Here is an 8,944-nt window from a genome sequence, read left to right as displayed (position 1 = left end):
TAAAGGCTTTTGTGACTGTTTTAACAAAAATGAATGCATATTTATTCTTAGTTCATATTGAGACCTGTAGGACAAGGACCTTAGCTCCATAGTTCCTGAATAGTCATTCTGTAATTTTCTTGTCATTTTCTAACTCGATACCTAAGATATTAAAAATAAATGCAATCTCATAAGTAATCTGTCTAATTTTTTCTCTTTCAAAATTAAATTACTAGATTATTATTTTTCCTTAATAGGTTTAATAAGGCAGGTCTAGAAATAAAATTTTTCAGGGACCACCTTATGGAAATGCAATTTTGAGGCTCAATTATTTCAGACATGGCTGAGAGGAGATGCTGGATATAATGACTTGCATGATCTTGGGTTTATTGTATAACATCTCTGAGTCTCAGTTTATACAAATGTAAAAAGGGACATGGAAACAATCTGGTATTTATCCAGGCTGAGGATTCCATAACTGTACTTAGGAAAGTGCGTGATAATGGCTGGCCAACTGGGTTGGAGCCCACTCTACTGCTTAGGAGCCATGTGACCCTGAGTGAATTGCTTCACCCCTCTCTACTTTAATTTCTTCATCTTGGAGTGGGAATAATAATAGTATTTACTTTATAGCATTTTTATGAGGAATTAAATGAGTAAAAGAGGTCAAATATTTGGAAGTTATTAATAAGTACTATATTATTGTTTGCTGTTGTTATTGTCCTTGATGTCGCCATTATCAGAGTCTCAGTTGAAAACACACATATATATGTGTGTTTTCAAATATATATATATATATTTTTTTTTTCCGAACTGTGAACTTGAGAACACTGAACAAAATCAATACTATTGGTTTCTTACAGTTTTGTAAGGACCACAGCTGAAAAAAATTTGAAGAAATGAGGGATGCTGGACACTGGGAAAAACACAGAGGGTTTTTCGAGGCCTTTCTCTTGTGGCATTCTGACTGAATGTAGAGGCTCTTGTCAGCTGTCCGGGGAGGGTTAACTCACACCTCGGCGGGAGTCTCATGCCATTAAGTCAGGGAGAGTAATGAAATTTCATTTAATTTGTCAGGAAGAAAGTGCTAATGTTAAAAGGCATTTAATAAAAAAGGGAGAGATTCTTTGAAAGGGAGTCCTTAAGTAATTACTTCAAGTGTCTTAGCCCTACTCACCAGAATATTTACATTAGTGTCTTACAGAGCCAGTGTGTAATTAAATTAGTGCAGCATTTACATTCCCTGTCTTTCTTTAAGGAAGTATGATTTTATTCATAATCTTCCTTTAAAAAAAGTGGGGGGGGGATGACTTGATCGAATCAAATTAGATGTTAGTGTTTTTTTGATATATTCTTACTGCAAGAATTGTTGAGTGAAAGGGGTGTGTGTGTGTGTGTGTGTGTGTGTCAGTGAGCCACAATGATGAAAGCTATTTTGCAATTGCAAATAAAGAATAAAACAAGATAGTTTCTGTCCTAGAAGGATGGGAAAAATAAGACTGCAGAGAACACTTTTAAGTTACAATTTTCTTGTAAATGGACCAAGGCTAATGGTTTCTATTCTAGAAGCCTAGAATCTTAATTTATCATGATTAATAAATAAACATCCTTCTTCATTTCTTTCTATGGACCCTCTCCATGGAGGGTGGTTAGGGTTATCTTGAAATATCTGTAAGGGACAGGATTAAACTGCTTACCTTAAAATACATAACATATACTCATGTGTCTGAAGCATTTATAAGAATCGTTATTGTTCAGGTTACGCCACCCACTGTGTTCAAGTCTTTCTCTCCATATCATGGTCCCACCAACCTAAATGTAGTTACTTTTAGCAATAGCCACTGAGTCATTTAGCTTTGGAAAATTACAAGAATAAAATAAAGACATCCATGAATGGCTCTTCATACTGACATAGTCTTATCAACATTGCCAATAAGGTTTTATCAGCTTCAGGCATGAGGCAAATCTATCTTATTAGAGTGAAAACTAATGAAAGATCATCCTGACAATGATAATTAATTGCAGTTGTTGACAAGGACTCCTTTCCTTTGCACTCCCTTTTCTGTTGCTCTTTCTCAGGCTTTCAGCTCTCCTCTCTCAATTACACATATGAAAAGTGAGGCCCTCCCCTTTGAGAAAGAGGCTTTTAGATTAATCATATTATCTTAGGGTTCCAAATCTCCATGCCTGCCTGACCTTTCTTCCCTTAGAATCCATTATCTTAAACTATCACAATAATCCTGGCTTTAGGGAGGGAGAGAGGGAAGAGGAATCAAACCTAATAGATGGCAAATAAGATTAATCTATGATCTAAGTGCCGATTACACTTGGCCCTGCCCTTGAACACCCAGGTGTAACCTTGAAATTCACATCCTCTAAGACATGGCAATTGGATTGAGTGTCCCTGACGGCCTCAAGGGCAGCTGGCCAAACTTTACCCATTACTCCCCAGTGAGATCCTGAGCTGTCTCAACCTCCCAACTCTTTTTACTTGTGGAATTTGGCAGCTGTGCCTTTTCTTGTTTGTTTTGGGATAGTTCACATTTTTTAGATAAAATACTTATTTTGGGTCCTTGATTTTTGTTTGTCAGAAGCACCCGGCCATGGAGGGAATGAACTTTTACCTGGACCTCACAAGAGGAAAACAAATGATCCAGCCCCTCAAAATCTGATAGCTGCACCAAAATAAATTCAAGATTTTGCTTCTCTCAAAACACTGACATACTGATCCCTAAAACTACATATGTTTAAGAACCAAGGGGAGGGAGACAAAAAAAAAAAAACCCTTGCAACATGTGTCTTCTGAACTTTGAGCTGATTATTTGTCTTCCACATGGTCTGAGGTCTTAGAAAGGACACCCTTTTGGGGAGATGGAACATGACAACGGGAAGGTCAAGCTACTGGTGACAAGAACAGGAAAAGGAATTGTGCTTAGAGAAAACAGTTTCAACCAAAGAGAAATATCACTCAGTCAAATAGAGAGAAGGGAAACAAAACTATAATGCATTCTCATTAAAAGTTGGCCCCGTCCCTTAAAATTCGATGCTAACCAGGCAGAATGTTCTCTCATCATGAACCTGTGCAGTCCAGACCTCAGGATGTATTGTCACTATGGAAGATAGGACTCAATTAAAACTAAAATAAGAGTGAGAAGGAAAATTAGTTCTAAACCTGGAAAAACAAGTGGTCTTCAAAAAGATGAGAGGTTAAACTTGGAGGCGGGGAGATACGACCATTTCTTCTGAAAAACATACCAAAATAAAAAGTGCCAGGGAGGGCCGGCCGAGTGGTGCGATGGTTAAGAACTGGCTTGGGATGCCAGAGGGCCCCGGTTCGGATCCCACATATGAGGGCCAGTGACACTGCCCTCCACAGNGTGGAGGGGCTGTGCTCCGTCCCCATTTCCACTTGGAGGGATGCCATCTTTTATCTTCTCAGGCCTGACATGGAGAGTCAGGTCAGCGACCACCGACTGTCAGCATATTGCTGTGCACATCCTTGTCTGGCCCAGGCTCTCTCTTCTACTTATCTGGGAGCAGAGGATGGATACGGATGTGTGAGTGGAAGGAAGTACTTGTGAAGCAGGGCGCGGCAGACTCGTCCCTCATCACGCCTCTGGTGAGCACAGAGAAGCTCGGCACTGTCACCATCAATGACAAGAGGGGATAACTGATGTGCCAGGAGTGTTGGCCAGCCCAGGGGACCATGACCGGATGGATTTGGACCTCCAGAGGCAGGTCACACTTAGGAAAAAGATTCTTAAACACTGCTCTGGAAGTAAGCTGCTGCCGTTTTCCAAATTGATTTATGAAACATTCTCATTTGTAATCTGTGCACAAGTAGGATGTTGAATGTTTTACTTTTATCAGGTTTGTTTTCTGTGAGGGTATAGTGGTTGCTGAGTTGAAGACAAAGTAAGTAGAGATATATAAAAGGAAATATAAATATACTTTACATAGTTGATTAGAAGACTGAGGTCAGGTTATCAGAAATATTTACAGATAATAAAGTGCTGATAATTCTAGCTATTATTATAACTACAGCTGAAGTGATTTTACTAAAATGCAAATCTGACCATGGCATTCTCCTTCTTACTGTCATTGAATGGCTTTCCATGGTCCTCAGTAAAAGCCTGAACTTTTCAGTAAGCCACGCATTGCAGCTGTTAATTTCCAAAAGTCTCATCCTTCAAGAACCTGCTCTTTAAAAAATCAGATCATCAATATGTATGAACTCCCTGACCTCGAGACCTTCACATGTTTTTCTGTGTGTCTAGAGCTGGCCTGTCCAGTACATTAGCCACTTGGCTCCTACGGCTATTTAAGTTTAAAAATATTAAAATTAAATAACACTAAAAATTTAGCTTCTCGTGCTCCCTAGCCACATTTCTAGCACTCAGCCCTATGGGGCTGGTGGCTACCATATTGGACAGTGTCGCTGTAGACACTGTAGATGCTGTAGAGTCCCTGGACACCGTAGGTCTACATGCTCAGGGAATCACGGCCTCCTGACCTCGTTAGCTTTGCAGCTTAGGTATCCCTTTCACAAGGAAGTCTTTCCTACCCCCACCCCGAGCCTTAAAGAAGAAAGAGTTAGACTGTCCTCTTCAACAGCCCTCAGTATGGAAGTTGCCTGTGGGCTTATCTGAATTTCCTGACCAACCACGAGTTCAGTGAGGCTAGGGACTCATCATCAGTACTGATCAGCATTATGCTGCGCCCACAGAGAGCAAATCACAGCAAAATATTGACGGAGCATTTACTCGGCGCCACTCGGCGCCATTCTATGTACTTCATATGTATGACTCAATCCACAAGTAAGTACTAGTCATCTCACTTAGTACGTAAGTGGGTACTGTTTGTTATCTCAATCCTACAATGAAGAGCCTGAGGCACAGAGAGGTCAATCACAGCTCAGGTCCTGTGGATATTAAAAGGAAGAACAGGGCAAGGCCAGGCAGCCTGACACCAGTGTTTATGCTCTAAGCCTCCCTGTCATTAGCACTCACACAGTGTTTCTAAAAGAATGTGGAGTAACAGGCACTAAAGTAGACAGCAATTAATCTTTCATAGCATCACTGCGTTTTAAAATTGTACCAGTTTTTCCATCAGCCTGACTATATAAAGTGTTGTTTTCTTTTAATAAGTGCTTTCTGATTTCTTCCTTTAGCTCTCGACTCTAGTGTGAATAAAGAATAGCACACCTGCTCTACCATTCAGAAACCTAAAGTTCAGAGAGAAGAAGCAAGATGAAAGGTTAGTGGGCTAACACTGTAAAGTCAGAGGAAGGCAGACTTGGCAAATATTCAAGTGACATGAGGCACACGGGCACAGAATCTGGGTCATCGACTTTGATTTTCCTTGGCTTTAATGTTTTCGTTTTCTGACTGCCCAAGTCATATCAATTAGCAGTATCATTTCTTTCTCATAGAAGCATGTGGTATTGATGCAAATTGTTAATAATGAACTAACTACACACTGTTTTCAACAGATTAAGGCTGTGTCTATCAATAGGTCCCCACTCAGACAATAAGCCTCATGACCACTGCATCACTTCAGCTATTAATAAATCAATACTGCGGTTATCGTCCTAGATTATTATTATTCTTGATTGAATGTTGACATTATGAAAAAGAGATAAAACATGTATTTAATACAAAATTTTGGTTAAGTGGGGTTCTCATTATGACTGCAACTTAAGACTTTATGTCTTTCTGCAGTGTCCAAATATGTGAGTAAATACAGAAATGAAGGATGAATTAAATCCCCAATGAGACTACATTCCATTTTGTTAAAAAAAAACTTAAAGTATAAAATGGGAAGCTTTATGTTCTAGATCTTGTATACCCAAAGGTAATAGCTAACTAACACTTTGATGATTTAATATCAGGCAAGCAATATTCTATGAACTTTACATATACTGACCTATTTGTTCTCGATCAGAAATCTGTAAGATTACTATCCTCATTATACAGAGGAAATATCTGAGGTACGGGGTGATAATAACTTGCCTCCATCATACAGCCAGTGAATGACAGAGTTGGGATTTGAAATTTTGTAGTCTAGTTCCAGAGCCCATTTCTTAACCACTGCCCATTATTACCTCCCCATCAACAGTCCAGGTGCCCACATAACTGCACACAGCAGTTCACACATACAGGAGGAGTTTAAATGACTTTTCTAAAGAAACAGGCATTGCAGACAGATCCTCCCAGATTTTTATGTGAGGATAGCATGTATGTGACAAATGCAATTTGGATTATCAACACGTTTAAAAGAGAAAAACTGGTGTCCATGTCTAAATAGGAAAACACCAGAAGATAATTCTAGTAAAACTGAGCTTTCCAATTTGACCAATTTACCTGGTTCAATGAAGAAACATATCAGGGAACAAATATTTTATAATGCATTTTATACCTCAATTTTCTTACTCTACAATACAATATCACTTTTGTTCAATAGGAGCAAAAAGCTTTAGTTGATGTTCGGAGAATTCTTCTAAGTTGGTGCCACTTAGTGAACCTTGATATTTAACCATGTGTGTCTGGCTACTGTCTAATATTGGTCCAAAGAAAGCTAAATTTGCAATCACTTTTCCCAAACATGAAGAAAAAAAGTAAAATTAAGACAGCTAAAAATATGTCCACAATTTCCTATTAGCAACAGCTTCAATCAAAACCCCAATGTAATTTTTTTCTCCCAATCATAAAGTGTCACTGATGACATTTTACAAATTTATGGACTGTATTCTTTCTTAAGAGCTATTTATAAAAACAACACAATGATTCGCCCTGGCATTTGGCCATCTTAGTTACTTAGCCGGACTGACAGTGGATCTGATCAGGTCTGCTATAATCTGTCCTCTAGATGAGAAGAAATAAAAAAAATTTTAGAAAATAAAGAAAAATAGAAGCTATGGAAAAAGTCAATTCAAGTCAATTGAAAACATGTCCCTGCTTTTTAAGACCCTGAAGTAGTTAAAAAAAAAAGTGATCAGTGGTTTTGACACTAAAACTCATTCTAAGGTGGGGAGGAAAAAAACAACAGCAGGCCACTTTGCTTTTCGAAAGAATGCTTTTTTTTGGAAAAAGTAGCATTCTGCAGAAGGACATAAAACAGCTAAACCCTTTAAATGCAATTAAAACAATTGCTGACATTATTTAGGGTTAAACTACTGGCAAAGAAAACATCCAATGACTGAAAATCATGTTTGTCGCATTAAAAAAAAAACACACACATATTGAAATGGGGGAAACAGACTCCAAAGAAATGACTTGTAAGGATGTGGTTAAAACTATTTATATATCGGGTTCTATTTGTTTTACAGCTAGTGGTGCACGGACAGCCTGAAAGGTTATCTTTGACAAGGTTTTAGCTATTATTTTCTTCCAGGGAAATGGTATTTCTTGAGAAAAAAAGGTCTTTGGAACAAAATAACAATAAATCCTGATTTAGATACATAAACCTGCCATTGATATCACATAATATCAGTGTTCTTTCTCACTCGATACAGGCGTTTTAAAGATAAATGGTAAAACTGAACTGGAAATCCATCTGGCCAGCTGCCTGCTCTAATGAATAACCCCACTTTGGCTCGTGCAATGTAAGCAGAAAGTTCTCTCCCGGCCTCTTTCGTCTGTCATGAATCTACGAGACAGCCGACATAATATCTGGGCGACAGCGGTGCGCTAACAGCGCAGTGACTTCCATTTTCTTTGCTTTCTATTGATTTTCACTTAATAACTGGCGAAATACTAAACGTCCGCCCTGAGTACCTAATAAATCCTGCCTGAGCTTTTTATTGAGGAGAATTTAATAAAAACAACCATTGCGGCAGAGGGATTTTTCTTCTGGACAGAACAGAGGGGTAGGGGACAGCGGGGTTGGGGCAAGAGGAAGCCATTTGATTTTTTTTTTTTTTTTGAAATGGGACTTGCTCCCCTTTGGAAAAGCAGTACCATGTCAAGGATGCCCTAGTGTTTGAACCAGGTTCCTTCAGAAATTCACTACATGCGGGCTCTGTGGCCAACATGAGGAAAGGATTCAAGGGCTTGGCAAAAACCAGCTTTCTGGTCCTCTGACACCTGATGTCAAGGTTTGGCCAAGGATTTCCTCACTGTTACCAGTGGCTGTCAAAAATCTATAAGAACATGCTATTTTACTATACTATTTAACCCTTATTTTGGATCTGATACTATTGTAGAAATGCAAGCATGACATGCCCATTGGAGTCCTCATCTACCTTTAACAGAACTCTAGATATTAAGACAAGTGGTAAACATCTGAGGGGCAAAGGCACATACAAATTTTTCCATTTTATGCTAACTTGAGGCTCACAAATTCACTTTTGGGGCAAAGTTCTTTCTTGGTGGCTTTTTAAAACCCAAAGAAAATTGGAAAGCATGGGTTCTGTGTCCCTCACCATCTTCCTCTGCATGAACTTCTAGAACAATTTCTGTTGTTGTTGCTTAATAAAACCTCTTTATCATGCGTGCTATGTGGTTTTTTAGAAGCATTTCATAGCTTATGGCTCCTTCCACTCTCTAATTGTAATTGATCTTGAGGCTATTTTCAAATCACTGGGCTTCCTGAACACATTTTAGAATGTCCTCCTGTATACATGCTCTTTCCATCCCATTCTAACTCAAGTTTCTAACCAAGAATCTATGTATTTAGAAAAGTGAAAAATAGAAATCTTCCCTTAAAGTGAAGGTTTAAAAAAAAAAATCAATGGATCTCAAGTTGGAGTATCGATGTTATAAAACTATAGTCACCCAAACAAAGCTATGCATGACTCAATTTCTCATTAAAGGTTCCATGGCAGGTTTTCCTACAGAATATGGCGACAGAGGCAGTATAACATAGTGCAGGCTTTATGTTAAAGAAACTCTAATGAAATCTTGGCTTTCAACAGATTTGGTTACTTTGTGTATGAAATGGGGATACTGTTGTCAGACAAACACGG

At 38.7% G+C, this 8,944-nt stretch overlaps 1 long non-coding RNA gene across 1 annotated transcript; it reads left to right on the top strand.

Moving 5' to 3' along the window:
* Window positions 1-3,426: 3,426 nt before the first annotated feature.
* Window positions 3,427-8,410, top strand: LOC109380370 (uncharacterized). The gene is made up of 3 exons (XR_002123452.1): window positions 3,427-3,757; window positions 5,150-5,235; window positions 7,493-8,410. It is a non-coding gene; the product is annotated as an uncharacterized LOC109380370 (long non-coding RNA).
* Window positions 8,411-8,944: the final 534 nt, after the last annotated feature.

Source organism: Hipposideros armiger, unplaced genomic scaffold, assembly GCF_001890085.2.
Source record: "Hipposideros armiger isolate ML-2016 unplaced genomic scaffold, ASM189008v1 scaffold_35, whole genome shotgun sequence".
Lineage (NCBI taxonomy): Eukaryota > Metazoa > Chordata > Mammalia > Chiroptera > Hipposideridae > Hipposideros > Hipposideros armiger.
Note: the sequence above shows the minus strand (reverse complement) of the source record. Positions and strands in the feature narration are given on the sequence as shown.